At 42.2% G+C, this 25,674-nt stretch overlaps 1 pseudogene; it reads right to left on the bottom strand.

The window, feature by feature from the left end:
• Window positions 1–2,602: 2,602 nt before the first annotated feature.
• On the bottom strand, window positions 2,603–21,774 carry LOC126959132 (transmembrane protein 183-like; annotated as a pseudogene).
• Between the last annotated feature and the right edge of the window lie 3,900 nt (window positions 21,775–25,674).

Raw genomic sequence — 25,674 nt, 5'->3', positions numbered from 1 at the left:
TTGCAAAATTAGTATTCAAAAGAAAGACTTGTAATGTATTGTTGGGTGGCTATAAAGCCTTAGGTCGAAGTGTGGATTAAAACAGTACACCCTAAAGAGGCTCATCCATAACTTCAGAGAAAACACCTGAACTGATTTAGGCTTTGTTTCAGTGTCTGCCCAAATTCTACCCCCACTGGTGGATGTTCAAAATCCATCCTACAGGGTAGCAGAGAATAGAGTGCTAATGACTAGAATGAGATAGACTTGGATTTGAATGCCAGCTCCATGCCTTTACTGGCTACATGATCTTGGGCAAGTTAATGTAATTGTATAAGCCTCCACTCCCTTACCTATAAAATCAGAGTTGGTCAAAGTGTCAGAGGCGTTTGAACCAGAGCAACTCCATCTTGAATAGGAACTGGGTAAAATAAGGCTGAAACCTACTGGCCTGCATTCCCAGATGGTTAGGCATGCTAAGTCACAGGTTGAGATAGGAGGTCGGCACAAGATATGGGTCTTTCCCTTGCTGATAAAACAGCTTGCAGTAGATAAGCTGGCTTAAACCCACCAAAACCAAGATGGCCATGAGAGTGACCTCTGGTCGTCCTTACTGCTACACTCCCACCAGCACCATGATTCCAAGATTCCAGTCCTCTTATTCCTGCTGTGCTGGGGCCACTACACCAGCCTTAAACTCATCAGTGAGGAAGGGAATGTGGTGAAGAATGAGTTTGGGTGGGGATGTGGGTGCATGATCTACTTGTCTGTGGTTCCTACAGGCAGTAGAGATGGGTGCATAATGATGAGTCAGTGATCATTCATTCAACAGGCATATACAAAAGGCACTGATGATATTAGACCAATAAGGCACAACCCTTGTTCTCAAATTCACAGTCTATTCCAAGACTCTGCTGTTCAAATGTAGTTCTTAGATGAGTAGCATGGACATTGATTGGAAGTTTTTTAGAAATGCACAATCTCAGGCCCCACCCCGACCTACTGAATCAAAATCTACATTTTAGAAATAACTCCAGGTGATTCATATGCGTAGTAAAGTCTCAGACATACTGTTCCAGGACACATAAACAAGCACAGGTATTTCTGGTGTAACATCTTTCTGGTGTAACATCTTATATGCATTCCTACAAAACTCACATATTGCAAGACTGTGCACTAAAATAACAGAGTCTATGGTGGAAATTGGTTAGGGGCAGACATCTGAAAACCTACAAAATTTTGAATCCAGAGCACTAACAAAAACAATCACAATTCTAATAAAAACAATAGTTAAATCTACTGGTATTTGTATTAGTATCAGTCAATCATTTGCTGTCTTCAACCTGGGGGATTCAGACTTCCTTCTTTGAGACATAATGACAGAGGCATTTGAACCAGAGAAACTCCATCTTGAGTAGGGACTGGGTAAAATGAAACTAAAACCCTATGGGGCTGCATTCCCAGACTGTTAGGCATTCTAAGTCACAGGATGAGATAAGAGATCAGCACAAGATACAGGTCATAAAGACCTTGCTGATAAAACAGGTTGCAGTAAAGAAGCCAGCCAAAACCCAACAAAACTAAGATGGCAATAACAGTGACCTCTGGTCGTCCTCACTGGTATGTTCCCATCAATGCCATGACAGTGTACAAATGCCATCACACTGTCAGGAAGTTACCCTATATAGTCTAAAAGGGGAGGCATGAATAATCCATCCCTTGTTTAGCATGTAATCAAGAAATAACCATAAAAATGGGCAACCAGCAGCCCTTAGGGCTGCTCTATCTAAGGAGTAGCCATTCTTTTATTCCTTTACTTTTTAAATTTGTGATGGAGTTTCACTCTTTTTGCCCAGGCCGGAGTGCAATAGCATGATCTCGGCTCACCGCAACCTCCGCCTCCAAAGTTCTAGCGATTCTCCTGCCTCCGCCTCCTGAATACCTGGGATTACAGGTATGTTCCACCACGTCTGGCTAATTTTGTATTTTTAGCAGAGACGGGGTTTCTCCATGTTGGTCAGGCTGGTCTCAAACTTCCGATCTCAGGTGATCCACCCGCCTAGGCCTCCCAAAGTGCTGGGATTACAGGTGTGAGCCACCGCGCCCGGCCTTATTCCTTTACTTTCTTAATAAACTTGCTTTCATTTTATGCTATGGGCTTCCCTGAATTCTTTCTTGTGCAAGATCCAAGAACCCTCTCTTGGGGTCTAAATCAGGACCCTTTCCTGTAACAATAAGACCTAGATACTAGTATTCTATTTGTTAAAAGAAAATTTTTAGGGGGGAAACTTCAAGAGTTTAATTTTTTCCTAGAACAAGATCAACAGTTTTCACTGAGATAAAAGAATAAAGAACAACAAACTCAATAACACCAAATGGGCTTTTGACACAGAAAACAGGACTGCTCCATTCAAATGCAAATTTTTACATTAAAATATGTTTATAAACCAGAGTTGTTCTTCCTCCTGATTCAACACTTCTCCCTCCTCTAAAGGGAGCCCCAGGAATCTGAAGAGCATGTGCACTACTAACCAAATATACAATCCAGCCGCCCCTTCCAAGCTGGAATCTGATTACCACTGGACTAGACTCAGGGCTGCCCCCAAGGGATGAAAAGCAGTAACTATGGTCTCAGAGAGGATGGCTACTGAGGATCCCACCAAAGAGTCAAATGCTGTGCACTGGGTCCAGGATGACTGGCCCACCCTGTTCACTGTGCAGTTTCCCATCACCATGAACAGGAAAACCTTGGAATACCAGTCTTGATGATGCTGACTGGCCTTGCCCACACTGATAGTAAACAGGGTAAATATTATTCTCATGGCAATTGGAATAAAAATGAAATTGAGGATGGTGACCTGCAGTGGGCAGCAGTCCTGGTCTGGGTTGGTACGAACATGTTCATGCTGAAAAGGAGGCTGCAATCCCGCATACACTTGCTCTGTAACCTAGGGGACTGCTTTTTGAACTTGAAGTTGAATTCTTACATTGATTCCTGTCTGTTTCCAACTAGAAGTGCTTTCTGGAATGGTTGAATTCTCAGGGACTCGAGCAGGAAATGGCTCATACATTTGCTACAGAGATCAGATCACACAAGCTTGAAGACAGTGTAGCTTCTCCATTGACTCTGGTGGCAGGTGCAAAGGCAGGAAGCATACAGAGTGGAATGCCTTGGGTACAACCTGGTCCAGAAACCAGCTGTGCAAGTGACAGGAGCTCAATGCAAAACAATACATTTATTTAACAATTCCCTTCTTTTGCTTGGGTTCTCTCCTAGGTCAGAGCATGACCAAAATCTAAGGTTTTAGAGCACCACTTTCAATTACCATCATTTGGGTTTCTTGTCTCAGCATGTCATTCATAGGTTATGGTATCCTCATGATCACGCATTTCTTTGAGTTTTGTCATTCTAGTCAAAGAGTAACAATCTGACATTCTACAAATGACTGCATGTTAACAAACATTTAAAACTTTTGAGAGAATACAGTGCACCAAGGAGACCACTGTCATCGGGAGGATAATACCAACAGTTTGCAGTACACTCCTTAGCTAGGGTCTCCATGAACTAAACAAGCAAAAATCAAATAGATCAAAGAATAAGCCAGATGAAGAGTATACCTATTTTAACCCAGCAGCCTGTTCATTAATCCTCTGCAAATAAGTCTCTATAATACCCAGTATATTCATCCATGTGCAAAAAGTGTCAGCAACTGCACAATTTCTCCCTATTCAGCCAGTAGCGAATCTAGAGCAATTCTATTATCTAGTACAACCTTAGCAAGAGAATTTAAAGAAATCTGTTATGCAACCATAGCCTTTGCAATAGAATCTGCTATAGAGATGATTATAAGGAATTTCTTTCTTTCTTTCTTTCTTTCTTTCTTTCTTTCTTTCTTTCTTTCTTTCTTTCTTTCTTTCTTTCTTTCTTTCTTTCTTTCTTTCTTTCTTTTTTTCTTCTTTCTTTCAAGACAGGGTCTTGCTCAACCTCCCAGGCTCAAACAATCCTCCCTACCTCAGTCTCCCAAGTGGCTGGGAGTACAGACATGCACCACCATGCCCAGCTAAGATTTTAAAATATTTTATAGAGACAGGGTCTCGATACAATGATCTCGAACTCCTAGGCTCAAGTGATCCTCCCACCTCGGCCTCCCAAAGTGTTGGAATTACAGATGTGAGCCAACATGCTCAGTCAGGAATATATTTCAAATTATTGCCTCATTTATATTTACTCCAAGCCTTGGAAAATAAATCTAACATTGGCCCTTCATGTTCAATCCATCAAAGGCATAAGGTTGCCCATGTGTAAAGTTGGCTGCAAAATCCTCCACAAATAAAAGTATACTCCACGGATAGACACAAGGCCCCTTTTCCAGTTCTATTGTTCATGGATACATTACCTGGAATGGTGAAATTAGGAATTTCAAACCAAGGGCCTGAGGCAGAATTATGGGTTGAAAGAGTGTTATAATATCCTGACACACAAGTCAGTTTGCAAGAAACTCCATTTGGGCTTTGGTGCAAACCTGTCTTGTGATATACTCAGTGGTCATTGTTCTTGTATCCCATTACTGGATTAAATTAAAACAGGGAGTGAGAGGAAGTGGGTTTAGAAGTTTTACTACTAGTACAGTTTGAACAACAGTTATGTTAGGAATGTTGCTAACATTATCCACCAGGTTAACTAAAGGATCCCTTAGGTCATGTAAAGATCTATCCTGCCAAGTTCAAGAGGTAGGCATACGTAAGGAAAGATTAAGAAAAGTAAGAGTTTCATGATGATAGAGAAAGTTTGATTTGTGATCTTGGGGAAGCTGCTTATGACTAGGATACCATCTGCTTCTGGGGAGAAACTTCCCTGGTTAGCTTTACCTTAAGGTTTCTAATGGGTATACAGTTCCAAGAGTCTGGAGGGACCCTTTTTAAGTTGTGAGATATGGATTCAAGTATCAAAGTCCCAAAGTTTGGCTGCAGATTGAGTGGCAAAGGCAGTCTTTCTCTACTACCATTTCCAGAAAACCAAATCTCTGGATTCTAGATCATGAAGGATTTGATTGCTCTTGGCCAGTGCATTCTGAAAAGCTTCCTTCACCTGGTGAAAACACACTTTGACATGATGCATCAAAGGCTTGCATCATTTAGTCATATGCGAGTTTAGGACTCTTTTATAAGGGGGTCAACTTACATTCTCCACTGTAAATGCATCTTACTTTTATTAATCTGCAATACCTTTAATCAATCTGCAATATCAAGGCAATCCAGTCAATTCATTGGCTTCACCTAAGGCTACTAAATCTGTAATACTTTAACTGTTTTACAACTTGTCCAATGAAACAAGTACCTTCATCCCTAGAGATCTCTCCAAGAATCCCCCATGAGGAAAACACATTTTCTAATAACATTTTAGCTACTGTTTTAGAATTGGCTTCCTGCATGGGAAAACTTCTAAACAACCAGAAAACAGGCACTGAAAATGGCAACTGAGGGTAGGCGCAGTGGCTCACGCCTGTAATCCCAGCACTTTGGGAGGCTGCGGTGGGCAGATCACTTGAGAACAGGAGTTCAAGACCAACCTGGCCAACATCACAAAATCCTGTCTCTACTAAAAATGCCAACATTATTCAGGTGTGGTGGTACACGCCTATAGTTCCAGCTACCCAGAAGGCTGAGGCATAAAAATCATTTGAACCCGGAAGGCAGAGGTTGCAGTAAGCCAAGACCATTGCACTTCAACCTGAACAACAGAATGAGACAGATGAAAGAAAGAGAGAAAGAAAAAGAGAAAGAGGAGGAAGGAAGGAAGGAAGGAAGGAAGGAAGGAAGGAAGGAAGGAAGGAAGGAAGGAAGGAAGGGAAAGATAAAGAAGACCACTATAAATGTCCAAACAGCCCATACCTAAAGTTTTGATTGTCTTCCCAGGATTCTAAATTTGATAAACCAAACATTGGTCATAAACTATTTTAGCAATTTTAGAACAGTCACCACACCGATGTATATATTTTTTCATTATTTGAATTATTTTATCTCTTCCATCATGAGCCATGGAGTGCAGTGCTTTTTATAATGAAAACATTAAGGACTCAGGAAGGACCAGGCAGCCACCCAGGCTCTCCATGAGTCCATGCTTAAAATTTGATTTATAGTCTTTTATTTTTATTTCATTTTTTGAGACAGGGTCTCATTCTGTTGCCCAGGCTGGAGTGTAGTGGCACGATCTCGGCTCACTGCAACCTCTTCCTCCTGGATTCAAGCAATTCTCCTGCCTCAGCCTCCCAAGTAATTGGGATTACAGGTGTGTGTCACCACACCCAGCTAAATTTTGTATTTTTTGGTAGAGACAGGGTTTCACCAAGTTGACCAGGCTGGTCTTGAACTCCTGACCTCTGGTGATCTGCTGCCCCGGCCTCCCAAAGTGGTTGGATTATAGGCGTGAGCCACTGCACCCAGCCATTTATAGTCTTTTAAATACAAATTTTATTTCTTTAATTCAGGTACACAGCACCGTTTACTATAGTATTATAGCAATGCGCTATCATATGTTGACTTGGATCATGGAGTTCCTTTAAATTGCATATCTTAACAATTTCGGTACTGGCTGACTTGTACCTTCTTGGTATTTAATTAATTCTTGTCTCAATACCAGGAAATCCAAGTTGTTGTCTCAATACCAGGAAAAATTAGGCATACGAGCACATTGAAGAGTGAGGAGGGAGGAATTTATTAAGTGAAAGGAAAGCTCTCAGCAAAGAGAGGGGTTCTCCAAGCAGGTTTCTCCCTCATAATTGAATACCAGGACCACCACACATGAGCTTATGAGGCCAGGCTTCTCCCCTGAATAAGGCATGAATTCCTGGTGGCCCCACCTCATCCCCCAACGTACATGCAGGAATGCCCAGGCAAGCCAAAGGTAGTATTGGAAAAGGCAGCATTCGATTGATTAAAAGGCATTCTTCAGAAAGAATCAATTGGGAAAGGGTGGGCAAACAGGGGCAGAAGTTTTCCCTCTGGGTCACAGGTTTCATCTGGGACTCGCAGTCCAGTTTTTCAGCCTTCAGGCTGTTTTAGACTTGAAGGTGAGGTTTTAGGCCAAGGGCCCTTCCCTGTCTGCCTAGACGTTTGTCTGCCTTCTGCTTCTATCAATCATTCCACCCTCTGGAGAAGTATGACTAACTGCCCTTAGAATAGGAATGAAGATCAATCTTAACTGCTTCCTGCTGACAGGGAGCACTGTTTTCAGAAGATGGCAGTCAGATTTCCCTCAGAAGTTTGTCTAAGGATCTCCAGTAAAAAAATGGGCCATCAACTGAGCCTCCAGTTGCATGAACTTTTGATGGTCTGAAAACGAGAAGAGACAAACTGGGTTATTAGAAGACATGTATCAAAATGAGACAAAAGGCTGGGGGGTAAAGGTAGCTCAAAAATTCCAAGGCTCCCAGCATGTCCAGATAACAGGTGGCTATAGTTACCTGCTAAGATTTGGGTGCATGGGGTTTGGCTTTTGTTAGCTCCCTTGGTCTTATTTTCCCAAAAAGGAAACCTCCAGGTTATGGGCACCCTATTTACTCCTATCACTTGGCAGGATTTGCAGGATAATTGCCCAGAACTGGAATATTGATCTAGATTTTTACATTATCCATCTCTTTTTTTTCTTCTGAGCTGCAGAAGGAGATCACTAGTTGATTCACAGGAATAAGCAGGGTTAGTCTAAAATGTAGGCAAAAAAAACCTTTGAAACAACTAATTGGTCTAGAATTTAATGACAGATGTATGATAAGGTTTGAGACATAATTTCTCTCCATTCCTCATTTTTGTTAAAAACAAATCAAGATAGGACTGAGTGGTTTGCAAAATAAACTTTAGTCTTATATTTGGCCTTCTTATTTGCATAAAGTACAGCAAGAATTATTATTTTTACATACAATTTTTCAAATTGGCTTTGATGGAACTCTGTTCCATAAGGAATCTCAGATAAGACCTTTTAAAGTAGAGCCTAGCCACGGGTTTGTACCCCAAATACCTATGAGTTGGGTAAAAAAAAAATCCTTTATTCTTGAGGTCCCAAGAATATGGGGTTCCTGGGCCTGTTAGAAAGTGACATTCTTTACTTGCCATACAAGGTGGGAACCCTGTACGGGGACTGTGTAGACAAGGTATGAGGCCAGTTTTCCCAAGGAGCTTTTATCAGCTCTGCAAGTTGAGCTTGATTCCTTAAAAGAAAGCATACCCTTCCAGCCAAAGTCTTGGTAAAACAACCAGCTTCTCCAATTGCATCCTGTTGCAAAAGAAAATGGACTCTTATTGCCCTGATGCAAATAACCATATTGCTATAAGTTAAGAATACTCGCAAATAGTTTCCAAATTCTAGAGGAACCAGGCAGAGAGAAACAGACATGCTCCAAATTTTGTTCACAGGAGTATAACTTACTCAATTATTAAAGACTGTAAATAGCTCAAAATAAAAGTTTCTTTAACTCTGAAAAACAAAACAAGGATCAGCAATGTTTTAAGCAATAGTTAATAAAAGGTTACTTCAGCTTTCTATTAGTTCAGTCCATTCCATTAACTCTTGTTCTGCTTGATATTCATGAACATTTTAACTCTCCATGAGTCCTATACGTTTTTCCACCAATCAAATGTCACAATCTCCAAAGTCATCAGAAACCTGCATTTGAGAGCACCTGTCAAAGTTCTATAACTGATAATAAACTATCTTTTGAAGAGGATCAAAATAAGACAATTGTCTTTGAATAACAAAATGCCCAGGGTAGTTACAGTTAAAAACACAATTGATAAAGAAATTTGATTATCTCTGTGGTTTATAATAACTTACCATAATAATCTTAATTATGATTGATAGCATAGGCTCAGACATTAGAATTTTAGAAATCCCATACAATTTTAAAACATATATTAATACTATTCACTGAAATATAACCTGATGAAGATGAAGCATCATTTTGGCAATCCCACATACTTAAATATGTCAAATAATCCTATTTACCTCTCTTTTGGATGCAATAGGGGCCCTCTGTAACATGCAAAAGCTAGTGGTCAGGAAATGTAATTCTGAAACTGAAATTTGATTTTGGGAAACCTGTTAAATATGTTAGAGGTTTGAAGCACTTGATATTATGAAACAGAACTCCAGATTACCATAAATTATTTATTTTGCCAAAATGATGATTCAAAAATTTCAAAACAAGGCAAAAACCTTTACTCATTAAGAGGAAAGACTTAGCTTTCCAGTTTGTCTCCTGTCTTCTCTTTTCCTTGGCAGTCTATTCACAAGGCAAACAAAAATCTTTCATTTCCCTTTGTTATCACATGAAAATCTTGTACAAGGGCAAGAAAGCCAAATTTTACCCTTACATTAGTTTACTCTTAATGCCAACCCGAATTTTCTAATGAAAACTTATAAACAATTCTATCATTCTATCTAATCTTAACCAGTTTGACCATGAGGTGAGATTCTTACAAACTTTTTTTTTTTTTTTTTTTTTTTTGAGACGGAGTCTTGCTCTGTCGCCCAGGCTGGAGTGCAGTGGCTGGATCTCACCTCACTGCAAGCTCTGCCTCCCGGGTTTATGCCATTCTCCTGCCTCAGCCTCCCGAGTAGCTGGGACTACAGGTGCCCGTCACCTCGCCCGGCTAGTTTTTTGTATTTTTTTTTTTAGTAGAGACGGGGTTTCACTGTGTTAGCCAGGATGGTCTCGATCTCCCGACCTCGTGATTCGCCCGTCTCGGCCTCCCAAAGTGCTGGGATTACAGGCTTGAGCCACCGCGCCCGGCCGATTCTTACAAACTTTTACAACCCTTTACAACTTCTGCTAAAGAGCAGATTAGCACCTTAAGGAAACCTTCTTGTTCTTTTATTTCAATGCTCAATTTACATAAAAAACATATAATATCATTTCAAATTTATTCTGTTCTATGTTCACACACAGAATTTCTTTTGCAAGATTAATTTTTAGAAACCTTCCACAACTTGTTTAAGCCTTTAACTTTATCTTATCTAATTTAAAACAATCCTTTAATCTTAAGCAAAAATTTACATTTCCATGCATTCTTATAATCTTTTACTAAAAATGCATTTTACTATTCTTACATATCTTGCAGGTGAATCCATTTTCAGTGGTCTCAATTACATGTCATAATGATAACTCTTAGCAATTTTTAACTTTAATGTAAAATCTGGTAAGTTGTTTTAATTATGCACTAGGTGCCAATGAAATGTGACTCCTTCCAGCATAGTTAAGGGTGTTGTTAACTCCATACCTCCCCAGGCCTTACCAATTGTGAAGCAGCCAAGGTGCAGAATAGTTCTCAAAAGCTAAAGAAGCAGTTTATAACCTTAAAACATTTAGCAAACTTACTATCTGACCTGCGTAACTTAGACCACATATTTACATTTTAACAATATTTGCATTTTTGGCCAGGTGCAGTGGCTCATGCCTATAATCCCAGCACTTTGGGAGGCTGAGGTGGGCGGATCATGAGGTCAGAAGATCGAGACCCTCCTGGCCAACATGGTGAAACCTTGTCTCTACTAAAATACAAAAAATTAGCCAGGCATGGTGGCATGTGCCTAGAGTCCCAGCTACTTGGGAGGCTGAGGCAGGGAATCCCTTGAACCTGGGAGGCGGAGGTTTCAGTGAGCCAAGATCGTGCCACTGCATTCCAGCCTGGAGACAGAGCCAGACTCTGTCTTAAGAAAAAAAACAAAAAACAAACAATATTTGCATTTTTTACCAATAATCCTTAAGATCGTTTTTATTTCTCGAAGATTAAAGTCACAGGAACTAAAAAATATTATAGCTTTTACTTTTCCTTAAAACATATTTTATCTAAGTGCTTATTTTTTCTTTAATCCAATTAATTAGAGCACTTTTATATAAACATCACACACACAATACATATATAACTACACAGACAGACAAAAGAAGATCCAGTATTTGAAAGATTTTTCATTTGCCAGTTTCTTAATTGGATTATTGGTCTCAGGGTGGAACCCTTAAAGAAACAGGGCCCAATACACAAGTATAGCTGGAAGACAAAAAATAAATTTTGATACAGATTGATCAGTTTCTAATTCCTAGGGTTCCAGGAAGGAAAGAGAGGTTTCTCCCAAAATAGAATCTGTGGCACCTTTTCTGTTTTTCCCAAGGACTCCCAGTTCATCAGAAGTTATCTTAGGGCCTCTCATGCATGCCGTAAGAGTTGCGAGACACAGGGAGAACAGTAATTCAGTCGACTGAGAAAAAAATCTTTTTCCAGTAAAACAAGATCCAAGAAGAGAGAAACATAAAGGTCTTTTAAATATACCTATAACTTGGATATCCACTTTTAATTAAGTAGAGCGTTCTTTAAGAACGTCCTTTTAAATCCCTTGTAACCTGACTTTAGCCATGCCAAACAGCCAATATTTTTGTCATTTGAACTTTACCAAAAGTAAACTCACAGGTGAAACCAACAAGCTTCAATTAAGGTTATGACTTAACCACAAGTGTTTGAAATATTTCCACAGGGGTAGTAAGCAGTTTTTACAAAATCTAGGAACTTTAAAGGTAACTCAGAGAAAGAAAAATTCAAGAAACGAAGCTAGAAGTTGTTCATGTAGAGGAAGAGAATCAGCAAACGATAAAAAGTCACACACAGATATCAACCCAAAAGAACACATTTCTCAAGCCAGGATTGAACCCAGGTTGCCACTGTAAAATGGCGGAGACTAAACGAAAGTACTGCCATGTGGTTACAGGTCACATTCCCATGGACGTAAAACAAGCAAAGTTTGGTACTGACCTGTTAGACAGGCTGACTTGAACAGCAGGCTTATGGGGTCCTAGGCCTATATCTTATCACGTGGTACCCCTCTTCCTGACAGAATCATGCAGAAAGATGTGCAAATCACACCAGATTGGCTATAGCTTAAGACCAACCTCACAAATCCTTTTTAATTCATCAAAACTTTACAGAGAATATAAATAGTGATCCTTGTTATTCCTTTTACCAGTTTGTACAGGGAGAGAGAGGCCAAAAGTCTGAATGATAAAATTGTTACGCTTTTTCCAGTATGTCAGCCTTCTAGGTTCCCTTCCTCTGAGTTCAATTCTAAGGCAACCAGTTTAAGGTTTGGGATATTAATTTTTTATCAATTTGGAGGATGCATCCAAGGGAATTGTGCTGTAGCACAGGTACATAATTACCCATCTGTGAAGAGAGGACAGAGGTGGAAAAAAGGAAATAAAGGAGGAATTTTTTTTTCAAAGGAGTCCCAGGGGTTCGGGATGCTTTTGAAAGGGGTAAAGACTAAAGATGAATGACTACTCATCTAGAAAGAGGGGAGCAACGCATGCCTAGTTCCCTTCTCTTCCCAGCAAATACCCAGGGTATGTGAGGGAGAGACAAGAGAGGTATCTGTTTTCTTTCTTCTTTCCTTGTATCCCGGAGTCCTGAAGACAATGACAGGGTGCTACCCATGGGTGTCAATGTGACTTTTTACCCATGTTAACAGGGAGGGTAGGGGGTGGGATTGTCCACCCTTACCCACACACTGTCTTTCCCCCTGCTGTCAGTAGTTTTCAAGTTACCTAGCCCTCATGTATGCCATGGATACTAGCATGACCACTATCCATGCAATGGGAGGCTTGGCTTAATCAGCAGGAATTAGTCATGCTTACCTGTGCTATATCTCTTAACTTCAATTGTCGTCAGCCTCAGATCCAGTTTTCTTTCCTAGAGCTTCAACCCAAAGTTTGGAATTGAGTTTGGGGCAAGAATGTGTCTCAGTGGGGTCCATGGACTCATTTAGTCAGGGTGAAGCTGTGGAATTCGGTTCTCTTCCAACAAGGGATAGAAAAGAGTGTCTGGTGAATTGGGGTCCTGGCCTATTAAAACACCTTTCAAAAAAAAAAAAAAAAAACTCTGGCATGGAGAAACCCCCTGTCTTTGCACGGCTGTGTTATTAGGTTGGTGCAAAAGCAATTGTGGTCACCGCCATGCTAAGTAATGGCAAAAACCACGACTACCTTCGCACCAACCCATTAACTCCTCACCTGATGGAGAGAAGGAAAAAGAACAGCTTAGATGTAGGGCTGGAGAAGATTGTTGAGGAAGAAACCTCTTATTCTGATGTAAATGGGTTTTCCAACAGGGAGAAAAACTTTTAATTCCTGTTTCTTCCCTCAGGCTCAGACCAAGCTGGACCCCTCAGCTGGGGGAGGGGAAGACTCCATGGGCACGTGGTGGGGAACACTGGCCAGCTAGCCATGAAGGGTCTTGGGCCCCCAAGACTGCCCTGGGGCCTGGGAAGTGGCTGTGGCTCAGTCCTGCACTGCATGGCCATTGAACACAGCATGTGTATGCAGCAGACATGGCCATGTGCCCCAGCTATGTGGGAAGTGGGTGGTGGGGAGCTGCTGCTTGCCTGTATGTCTGAAGCACATGCCTGTGGCCATTGGAGTGGGGGTGAACACCCCCAATATTGTAAAAGAAAAGATAGGTGCCATTATAATTCTGAAAAAAAGAGGGAAAATGCCATAGAAAAGATTGGAATGGACCAAGGCTGACATTCCCAACCCCTGAGAGCGACAGGGAGGGGGCAGTTTTCCCTGCCTTTAGAAGAAGTCTGAGGATGAGAAAGCTCAGAAATGAAAGTGAAAGACGTTTTTGGGGCAGCATTTTACTCACCCTCTGACAAATCCCTGTAAAGGTCAAAATGATGCAGGATTTTTGCTCCCTAGTTCAGCTAAATCCGAGTTCTTGTTTCATGACCAGGAAAAATTAGGCACATGGACACTTTGAAGGGTGAGGAGGGAAGAATTTATGAAGTAAAAGGAAAGCCCTTAGCAAAGAGAGGGGTTCTCCAAGCAGGTTTCTCCCTCACAATTGAAAACCAGGGCCACCACACATGAGCTGATGAGGCCAGGCTCCTCCCCTGCATAAGGCATGAATTCCTGGTGGCCCCCCCAATGCCCCGGTGCACATGTGGTCGTGCCCAGGCAAGCCATAGGTAGTTTCGGAAAAGGCAGGATTCAGTGGGTTAAAAGGCATTATTCCCAAAGAATCAATTGGGAAAGGGTGGGCAAACAGGGGCAGAAGTTCTTCCTCTGGGTCACAGATTTCATCCCAGACCAGCACTCCAGTCTTTCAACCTTTAGGCTGTTTTAGGCTTGAACATGAAGTTTTAGCCTAGTGATTCTTCCCTATCTGCCTAGGAATTTGTCTGTCTCCTGCCTTTATCAGTGGTACATATTACATATATGTAACTAAAAACAAAAAAAATTATGTATAGTACATACATGCAATACATATATATGTACTATACAGAACATATGTGCTATATAGAATATATGTATAGTACATATATTCTGTATAGTACGTACTATACTACATACATGCTATACGTAGAGTACATTTGTGTCCATATATGTACTATAAATGTACTACATATTCTGTATAGTACATACATATAGTACACATATGTACTATATTTATATAGTACATATGTTATATATAATATATATTGTATATAGGTATATGATATGGGACCGGGGGCAGGAAAGTGCTGGGTAGAGAAGTGGGGGTCCCTGGTGAGGGCTCCATCCTCAAGCCTGTGCCCACGGACCTAAATGAGGACAGATGTTTCTGTTTTCACACCCAAAATGTTGCCTTTTGGCCCACCATACCCCCCATCCTGTGCCCATAAAAACCTGAGACCCCAGCGGGCACACACACAAGCAGCTGGACATTGAGAGAAGCAGAAGACAGACACCAGCAGACACCAGCAGGCCATCCATGGCAGAACAATGTGACACCAGGGGGAATTCGGCCAGGGGCGGTTGGAGGAAAGTCTAGCTGCTGTACGGCCCGCGTCCAGGGGAAGATCAACCTCCCACTCCATCCTTTGTCTTGCTGCCCATCCACCTCAGTGAGAGCTACTTACACCACTCAATAAAACCTTGCACTCATTCTCCAAGTCCACATGTGATCCGATTTTTCCCGTACACTGGGGCAAGAACCCAGGATACAGAAAGCCCTCTGTCCTTGCGATAAGGCAAAGGGTCTAATTGAGCTGATTAACACAAACCACCAGCTGATGGCAAAGCTGAAAGAACATACTGTAACACACGCCCACTGGGGCTTCGGGAGCTGTAAACACTCAACCCTAGAATCTGCTGTGGGGTCAGAGCCCAAAAATGCTCTCCATGGCCTGCCCATCTGCATGCTCCCCCTAGGGTCTGAGAAGTAGGGTCCTGAAGAAGCAAGCCACACCCCTGTCATACACCCTGTGAAGGTGATAAGGGAACTCCTCCTGTTTCACATATAGTACACATATATGTATCATATTTTAATTATATATATTAATCATAATGTTAACTCTTAGTAACGTTAATTTCCAGTGAACAATCAAGGAAGTAATCAATTTTAAACTGTTTTATATCAGTATTTGTAGATGAAAGCCATTTCCTAATTTTTAGAAAGAAATGTTACAAATATAGATTTCTTTCATAGATGTAATTTTCTTTAATAAAAGGGTTTCAAAATAGCCAGCTAAATGCCAGAAAGGTATATTGTAGAGACTGATTTAGGTTGACAGGTGGTCTCTTTAACTTACCTTCTGCTTCTTTTCTTTTTTTTTTTTTGAGACGGAGTCTCGCTCTGCTGCCCAGGCTGGAGTGCAGTGGCCGGATCTCAGCTCACTGCAAGCTCCGCCTCCCGGGTTCACTCCATTCTCCTGCCTCAGCCTCCCGAGTAGCTGGGACTACAGGCGCCCACCACCTCGCCCGGCTAGTTTTTTGTATTTTTTAGTAGAGACGGGGTTTCACCGTGTCAGCCAGGATGGTCTCGATCTCCTGACCTTGTGATCCGCCCGTCTCGGCCTCCCAAAGTGCTGGAATTACAGGCTTGAGCCACCGCGCCCGGCCTCTTTTCTTTTTTTTTTGAGATAGAGTCTTGCTTTGTTGCCAGGCTGGAGTGCAGTGGTGCGATCTCGGCTCACTGCAACCTCCGCCTCCTGGGTTCAAGCGATTTCCCTTCCTCAGCCTCCCGAGTAGCTGGGACTACAGGCACACACCACCATGCCCGGCAAATTTTTTTGTATTTTAGTAGAGATGGGGTTTCACCATGTTGGCCAGAATGGTCTCAATCTCCTGACCTCGTGATCTGCCCGCCTTGGCTTCCCAAAGTGCTGGGATTACAGGCATGAGCCACAGCGCCTGGCCTAGCTTCTGTTTCTTAGCTAAATTAATGAGTTTAAAGTGGAGCCCATTAATGAAGAAGACAGAGAAAGTGTTCTCTATGCCTGGACTCAGCATGGATAGCTTTGAAAAAGAGAAACAAGCCTACTTTACCGGAGGGCCTACCTTTTATAAGCACTTTATTTGGCTTACTTTCCACCTTGGGGCAGGATAGTAACTAAGCCAAAATGTTAGTAGATTCTATTTCCCTTATCAATTAGTCATTTAAGATCTTTATTTGTCTTTTGTAAAGAGTCTTTAAAAGAGGCAAAACAAATTTTGAAAATTTTTTTAGAAGCTTCTGCACATCAATAGGCATCCCTGGGGAACCTAATTCAGGAGCCCCCATTTTTAAATGCACTTCTTAAAGGACAATGTTGTTCATTTGAATGTTCTACCATAATTTTAAATAATCTTTAGTAAAGTTTCTCCATTTTTGTAAGCATTTGCTGCTTCCGGTGCCTAATACTTACATACTATACATAAAGGCAGGCATACCGGGAAAGGGGAGGACTCAGTTCTTCAAAAATTAAGGATCTCATTTTTATGTTGATTCCTGGCTTTGGCTCTAAGATCCCCTTGGCCAAGTTAGCCAGTGATTTTTCCCTACCCAGGTATGTAAGAAAAAGAAACAAAGGAGATAGAACACAAAATCTCTGCAAATTCCCAAAAGTGGAGTTCATACCCCCTGCGCTAATTGCCATTTACCGCCAGCTTCCGCCTGACCCAGTCAGATGTCTGAGGCCTCTAACTGGATCCAATCCAGTTAACTATTGAATCTGATTCAATCCTGGACCGAGTCCAGTTTTTATTGTGATTTATGAACCGAATCCAGATAAAAAATTTGCTCAAACTCAGCTCAAAACACAAATTTGTGGCACCTCAGAATCTAAGAGAGAACTTGTCCAGGATCCCCAGTGGCTGCAAGAGAGCAGTGGATGCAATGGGCCCAGCTGGCACCTCGTTTGGTCGCTGCATCCTCCTGGGGGTCATTAGAAGGTCTACTTTGTGGGATTTTTTTTTGGTTTTTTGTTTGTTTGTTTTTTGTTTTGAGACGGTCTCATTCTGTTGCCCAGGCTGGAGTGCAGTGGTGTAATCACGGCTCACTGCAGCCTCGAACTCCTGGGATCAGGTGATCCTCCCACCTCAGCCTCCCTAGTAGCTAGGACTACAGGCATGTGCTACCACACCCAGCTAATTTCCTACTTTGGATCCCACATCTGATGCCATTGGTTAAAAGAAAAACTTTAGGCAAATTAAATTTAACACAGTTTAATTGAGTAAAGAAAAATTCCTGAATCGAACAGTCCTCAGAACACAAACAGACTCAGAGTGACTCCAGGGCTGCCACATTTATGCCACATTTATTAGGTAACATTTATGGACAGAAAAAGGAAAGTGACCTGTAGAAAGCATAAGTGAAGTACAGAAATGGCTGGATTGGCTACAGCTGGGCCTTTGCCTTATTTGAACCTGGTTTGAACAGTTGGCTGCCTGTGGTTAACTGAAATTTGGCTGCTGTGATTGCCTGAGACTCAGTTACCAGTCTGTTTATGCATCAAATTAGGTTACAGTCCACTGTGTATGGGGAAACCTTTAGGCCAGACTTAAAATATATACAGAGGCAGCTGTAGGCCAAATTTCATTTAACAGCGTCTAGATCAATTTCTTCAAAATTTTTGGATGATCCATGGTGTAGCCTCTTTCTTTTGTTTAGTGTGTCTATAGAGGGAAATGTTTTCACAACTCCATCATTATACTCTTAGCTTCCCCGAATAGTTTAACTGGTGGAAAGGGCAACAATACTCAAAGCTATTAAACCAAGCAGAACTTGCACTATCAGTTTCAGTCTATTCTGAAGGTATTCATACATGGCTAAGGCTTTTTCTGCAAATGTGGAAAAGCTTACCCTGATATTAAGTTGCCAGGAAAATCATGTATGAATCAATGTGACTTCCATGTTACATGGATATCACTCATATTAAAGGAACATGCATTGCCTCAAAAAGAATTGTAACTGTTATGTACTGAATCGTGTCCCCCCAAATTCATATATTGAAACCCAAGCCCACAATGTGATAGTATTTGGAGATGGGGCCTCTGGGAAGGAATTAGGTTTAGATGAGGTTGCGGGGTAGGTTCTTGTACTAGGCCATTCTTGTGTTGTCATTAAGAAATATATGAAGTTGTAGATAATTTATAAAGAAAAGAGGGGTATTTGGCTCACCATTCAGCAGGCTGTCCAGGAAGCATGGAGCTGGCATTTGCTTCTGGTGAGGGCCTCAGGAAGTTAAAATCACGGCAGAAAGGAAGAGGAGCAGGCACATCACATGGTGTGAGTGGGAGCAAGAGAGAGGAGGAAGGTGCCATACACTTTCATTTTTATTATTATTATTTTGAGATGGAGTCTCACTCTGTCGCCCAGGCTGGAGTGCAGTGGCGCAATCTCGGCTCCCTGCAAGCTCTACCTCCCAGGTTCAAGCAATTCTCCTGTCTCAGCCTCCCGAGTGGCTGGGACTACAGAGAACTGCCACCATGCCCGGCTAATTTTTGTATTTTCAGTAGAGACGGGGTTTCACTATATTGGCCAGGCTGGTCTTGAACTCCTGACCTTGTGATTCGCCTGCCTCGGCTTCCCAAAGTGCTGGGATTATAGGCGTGAGCCACCGCACCTAGCCTCCATGCACTTTTAAACAACCAGATATCACGTGAACTCAGAGCAAGAGCTTACTTATCATCAAGGGGCTGGTGCTAAGCCATTCATGAGTGATCCACCCCCATGATCAAATCACCTCCCACCGGGCCCCACCTCCAACACTGAGAATCACATTTCAATAAGAGATTGGAATGGGACAAACATCCAAACCATATTAGTCCTCATAATGGGATCAGTACCCTTATGAGAGGAGACAGCAGAGAGCTTGCAGTCTCTCTCTCTCTTTCTCCGTCTCTCTCTCTCTCCACCATGAGAGGACACATAGGGAAGGCAGCCATCTACAAACCAAGGGGAGAGTCCTTACAGGAACCTGACAATGCTGGGACCTTGATCTCATACTTCCAGCCTCCAGACATGTTAGAAAATAAATTTTTGTTGTTTAAGCCACCCATTCCATAACATAGACTGGGTATTATGGCACCCAGTGCCATAACATGTTATGTTATATAGTAACCATATGATATGTAGTAACCATATGATAGTAACCATCATGATATGACATAAAAGGAGCATAGTAAAGAGAGCACATAATTCTAGAAGGGGTGGAGGTTGGAGAGAAATTAAGTTGAGAAGAGGAGAATGAGATGTCAGGAAAATCTTCCCATGTGAGATACTTCCAGCAATTAAGTCTAGTCTAGAGGAACAGGCAGTTATTCTCCAAATGGTCTCTAAGAAGAGCTGGGGGCATTAAACAAGGGACATAGCAGTAATCTTTTTTATAGGCTGTCAGTTGCTGTGGAACCTATAGCCTCAAACCTATTTGTTTTCCATGAACTCTGTAATGATGTCATGGTCTATACCTTCTTCATGTACAAACATCACACAACTACCCACCACCATGAGAGTACGTAATTTCTGTTGTGTTGTTTTCTAGTAAGGTGATCGATTTGCATTGCTTCAACCAGGCTCCTCTGATTGATCATCTTCTGAACAATGGATGCATGTACAGCTGGCTGACCAGGTTCAGGAGAGCAGGCTGTAGCCATCAAATAGATAAAGTAGGCTCACCACATTCTGGAATTGAAATCATGATCTTGGTTACATCAGAAGGTGCTCTAACCAATTGAACAAACCAGGCCTCGATGAAGCTGGAACTGAGAGCTAGGGGATTCTTATGCAGAACAGAACATTCATACTTCCGCTTCCATATGTACCACATATGTGTTCCTCTCAACTGGTTTTGTACATTTCCATCTTTGCGTTAAATGTATTCACATAGCACTCTTTAAATACTCGAAGTATAATGAAGAAAAGAGAAGGAACTGAAATGGTTCCATTCCATTTCTCACTAGGAAGTTGATTCTGTGCACTCTATTTCTGACTATTTTCTATCAGCTTATTACCGTGGGATGTAGGAGGGAGGAACAGGACACAAAATGTGGCACAATTAAAAAAGGATGAAGAAGAAAATTAAAATCATTAACCATTAGTAATCATTTTTAATGTGCATCATTTTTAAAATTCAAGAATAACCCAAGGAGGTAGGCATAATGTTTAGATATGATTTACCAGTGAAAAGAAGCTTAGAGAAATGAAGTAATGGCTGGAAAGTCACAGCTAGAACTCAAAGTGAGAATTCCCACCCAAGAAATCTGACTCCAGATTCTACACTCCTAATCTCTGCTATGTGTTGCTTTCCTGAAATGAGGAAAGAATAAGAAAGGAGAAAATTAGTGACAAGAAAGAGAGAGCTGAATAAGAGGGGACAATGAAAGGAGGAAGGAAATCAAGCAGTTTCTACACTCTGGAAAATAATTGAGCAGAATTAACAGAAGAGAACTACTTTCCTCAATGCTCATTCTACTGTTAAAATAAATAAATAAATAAGCCAGGCAGTGCAGCACACACCTATAATCCCAGTGACTAAGGAGGCTGATGTAGGAGGATTGCTTGAGCCCAGGAGTGTGAAGCCAACCTGGGCAACATAGCAAGACCTTGCCTCTAAAAAAAAATTTTTTTAAGTAGCTGCATTGTCTTGTTTTTCTAACTTTGTACAGTGCTTAGAATAACTCTATCTAAACAGCATATGTTCCATAAACCCTGTTGACTAACCAATGGATTTGCACAACAAACACTGAAAGACTCTTAGGCAAGAGATATATTGTAAGATCCGTGACAATGAGATATCTTGCATGACATGTTTTCCATTGTTTACTGTGTGTCTAAAATGAGAAGGTCATAAGAGCCAGCCTTCCATTGGAGTGGCCCCCATAAAACTGTCTGCTGTATAAGGGGTGTTGGAGTGACTCTCCATCACAGGTTCTACTGCAGCTGTAGGGTGGGTCCCGAGTGATGTGAACCCCATCCCCATCCCTGTTTCTAGTGAATGGGTCTGGGGTAGGCAGGCCAAGGCCAGTTGGGACCGATGAGTCATAAAGAGTTTTCTAAGCACTTCTGGAAAATATGCTTTCTTACCCTTAAGAAAGAGTCACAGGAAGTTTGTAGGAGGTGAAAAGGGAAGCAATTAACCCAGCAACTACTGGAAGCCTTCCAAAACCCAGGGATCTTTCCCCAGAATGAAGTCAGCATTGGGGATAGCACAGCAGAGAGCTGGAAAGAGCCACTGGATCCACCAGTCCTGAATCCTACCCAGCCTTTGACGTCCTGTATTGGAACCAATACATTTCTTTATGATAAAAGTTAGTTTGAGGTTGAGTCGGGATTTCTGTCCCATATTTTAAAGCATCCTACTGATGCAGCCTGGTAAACATAAAACATGGTAAACACATGTGGCTTGATTTTATTGGCAGCATGGTTAACTGGTTCAAGCTACGGTTCAAGCTATTCTTTTCCTTCTGTGATTATGACCATACACTCACCTGAAAGGTGAAGCCTTTCTCCTGTCATGGCTACCTGACTGAAAAAGCTCAGCCAGAATCTCAGTTCCTATAATCTCCTTCCCATCCATCCATCCATCCATCCATCCATCCATCCATCCATCCATCCAGCTGATGGATTAATACATTTATATCAAGCACTTACTGTGAGCAAGTCATTTTGCTAGGCACTGTAAGGCCATCAAAAAGAAAAAAATAGGTTGGGCGCAGTGGCTAGTGCCTGTAATCCCACCACTTTGGGAGGCCGAGGTGGGCGGATCACCTGAGGTCATGAGTTTGAGACCAGCCTAACCAATATGGTAAAATCCTGTCTCTACTAAAAATACAAAAATTAGGCGGGTTTGGTGCCGTCCGCCTGTAGTCCCAGCTATTCAGGAGACTGGGGTGGGAGAATTGCTTGAACCCAGGAGGCAGAGGTTGCAGTGAGCCAAGATTGCGCCACTGCACTCCAGCCTGGCAACAGAGCAACACTCTGCCTCAAAAAAGAAAAAAAAAATCAGATGCTTTTTGTTCTCAGAGACCTTATAGTGTAAAAGGGGAGGAAAAGTATGTATACAATTAACTATGGCAAAATGTAGAAAATTGTTAAGTGTCACTAGATACAGTGCCACAGTAGATCAATGAAAGGAAGAGACCGTTTCCAGCTGGGAGGATTAGGGCCATTTTTGGTAAAGAAGATGGATTTTATGCTAGATCTTGGATGATCCTGAACTAGCACAGAGGAAATGAGCATTCCTGGCAGAGAAGAGCAGGAGAAAAGGCCCAGCAGAAAATCACAGAGAAAGGAAGGGAAACAATTGGCTGGAAAATAAGGTTGGAACTTGAAAGGGTCAGTGAGGCCAGATAGTAATAGGATATAATTCCAGGTCGAGGTCTTATTCTGTGGGCAGTAAGTTGGGTTTTGAGTCAGGTATAAGCTGGGCAATAGAATGTGGTTTTGAAAGAAAGGAAGAGTATTCAAGGCAGAGCACAGCAGGAGCAGATAGAAGAACCCGGATGGCTGGTTTCTCTTGACACAGGTAGGAAACACTCTTCTTCAATGGTGAGTCAGGCTGGACGATAGGGGAAACTCTACTCGTGAGGCAGGAGGGTCTAGAATGAGGGACAGTTACCCAGAATCTGGGAGCATCAAGCTACTCCTTCATGAGTCAGGCCCAGCAAGCATGTTTATGAGCAGTGAGATTAGAAAACCCATGGGCAAGGACCGGGCGTGGTGGCTCACGCTTGTAATCCCAGCACTTTGGGAGGCCGAGGCGGGCGGATCACGAGGTCAGGAGATTGAGACCATACTGGCTAACACGGTGAAACCCCGTCTCTACTAAAAATACAAAAAATTAGCCGGCCTGGTGGCGGGCGCCTGTAGTCCCAGCTACTTGGGAGACTGAGGCAGGAGAATGGCATGAATCCGGGAGGCGGAGCTTGCAGTGAGCCGAGATGGCGCCACTGCACTCCAGCCTGGGCGACACAGTGAGACTCCATCTCAAAACAAACAAACAAACAAACAAACAAAAAAACCTGTGGGCAGAACCATGTAGATCGACAAGAAATAGGTGAACGCCGTATGTTTCCAGGGGCCAGACAGGTGAGGATCTGAGCAAAGACAGAAGCCAAAGCGGTGCAAACCTGGAAGGACAGGAGCAAGGTAGCTCAGGAGCTGACTGGGCAGTAGCGTCGAAGGCCCAGATACAGTGTCCAGGCAAAGGGCCAAGAGCCCAGTCAAGGAAGACAGCTGTGTTGCAGAGATAAAGTGAAGAAACCAGAGTCAAACAGACTCAGGTTTGAATCCAAGACTATCTTATCTGCTGTGTAAACTTGGGCAAGCCACTTAACCTCTCTGAGGCTTCTGTTTCCTTGGCTAAAAAGGAACATAATAATGTCTACCTCAAAGAGTTGTTATAAGGAGTATAAATAATATATGAAGAGTGCCTGGCACTTGGAGCACTCAGTAAATGAGAGCTATTGTTATTATCAATATCACCCTCATTATTTATATTGAACTATAGAGATTGCTTTGGCTCAGGCTGAGAAATAAAGCAAGTGAGAGGAGTCTTTGCCAAGAACAAAGAAACCACCAGGAGGGGGAACGGGCCTCTGCAGAATTGATCACAAATGCTCTCTCGCTTATGTATTAGTCATTTGTCACTGTTGATTTATGCATTTGTTCTTAGTAATACCAACACCATTGTCACCATTGCCATCATTCCCTCCAACAAAAAGAAGAAGAACCTTAGATTTCTGCTAAAACAGCTAAACAGGCTGTGTTCTGCCCCTGGCACATCTCTTCATCTTTTCTGTGGAGTGAGCTGCTATTGGTGTTCAGAGATACCACCTGTCCCGAGTTGCTGACAACCATCTCCATGGTTTCTGGCCAGATCTCATTAGCTAAGTGAGGTCAAGCCCAGTGAGGTTAAATGCTGACAAGGGAGAGGGTGGGGGGATACACAGATGATTACAGGCATTGGGATGGGATGGCATGGTGTTAGCTAGAAAACCAAGGTCACAACCTTTTGCAGTCTCTGAGGAGCCGCGTGACAACATATTTCATCAGATGAGGATGCCGGCTACAGTGATCCCGCATGTTTCCAACAGATACGGTTTACCTGCTCCCTCTACATTCAACTGATGCCGTTAGTGCCCAATCCAATAATAACCCACAATTTATTAAGCCCTTACTGTTTGCCAGGCTAACGACAGGCCAAAAGGCAGGGCGAAAGCACTTTACATACTGTCCCATTTAATCCTCACCACAACTCTATAAAGTAAGTATTATTATCTGCTCCATTTTACCGATTAATAGAAGTTCAGAGAGGTTAAGCAAGTTGTCTAAGTCGGCATAGCTAGTAAAACTGTAGAGCCAGGTTGGGAAGACAGGTTTTGCTGATTCCAGATCTCCAGCTCTGAATTAAAATGCTAACGGATGCTTCTCATGCTTTAATGTGTATACAAGTTACCAGGTGATTTGTTAAAATGAAGGTTTTGATTCAGTAGATCCAGATAGGGCCTGAGATGCTGCATTTCTTAGGCCGTGTGTGCGCTTTCGGGCCGTGGGTTATACTTTGAATCACAAGACGCTTGTCTGATAGATTTGGTTCACAGGTTGGCAGGCTTCTCTTTGAAGGAGGTTGGGTTTTGGTCTTAGGGTTAGGCTAAGAGGCTTTAAAACCATTCAGGAAGCGTGGATTTTAGTTCTATGCTGCATGCTAAATCATCATAAATTTATCCCCTTAAAACAACTCCCCATTCATTACTTTACAGGTTTTCCCCCAAAACTGGAAAAGGCGTGACTCTACTCAACTTCTCACAGGGCTAAATCAAGATGTCATCTGGGCAGTGTTCTTATCTGGAGCTCAAGGGCCTTGTCGAAGCTCATTCTGGTTGTCATAGATTCAGTTTCTTGTGGTTAGGGGACTGAGGCTCCCGTTTCCTGGCTGTCTGTCAGCCGGGGGCCACTCTCAGTTCCTAGAAACTGCCGCATTTCTTACCACCTGGTCCTTTTATCTTCATAGCCAGCAATAGAGAATCTCCCTTTTGTTGAATTCTTCTCACGCTTCAAACCTCTTTGACTTTTTCTGTCTGACCTCCAGACTCAGAGTTAAAGGGCTCACGCTATTAGATCAAGCTCACCTAGACAATCTCCCTATCTTGGGACCTTAATTACGTCTGCAAAATCCCTTCACAGCAGAACCTAGGTTGGTGTTTGATTGAGTAAATGGGAGAAGGCTCATGGATTCCAGGGGCAGGAAACCTTAGAGGCTTAGAATTCTGCCTACCACAAAGTGTTTTGGTTTTCCTGGATGAGCTGCATTGTTGATTGATCAATGTTTGTAGAGTCATGGAAATTGAAACTATATAAGCTTTCTCATTTCTGCTTTCATTTCCACTCTCTTGCTGTAAGCCTCTCCTTTGGTAT

This window comes from Macaca thibetana, chromosome 7 (assembly GCF_024542745.1).
Source record: "Macaca thibetana thibetana isolate TM-01 chromosome 7, ASM2454274v1, whole genome shotgun sequence".
NCBI lineage: Eukaryota > Metazoa > Chordata > Mammalia > Primates > Cercopithecidae > Macaca > Macaca thibetana.
This window is presented reverse-complemented; position numbering and strand designations above follow the sequence as displayed.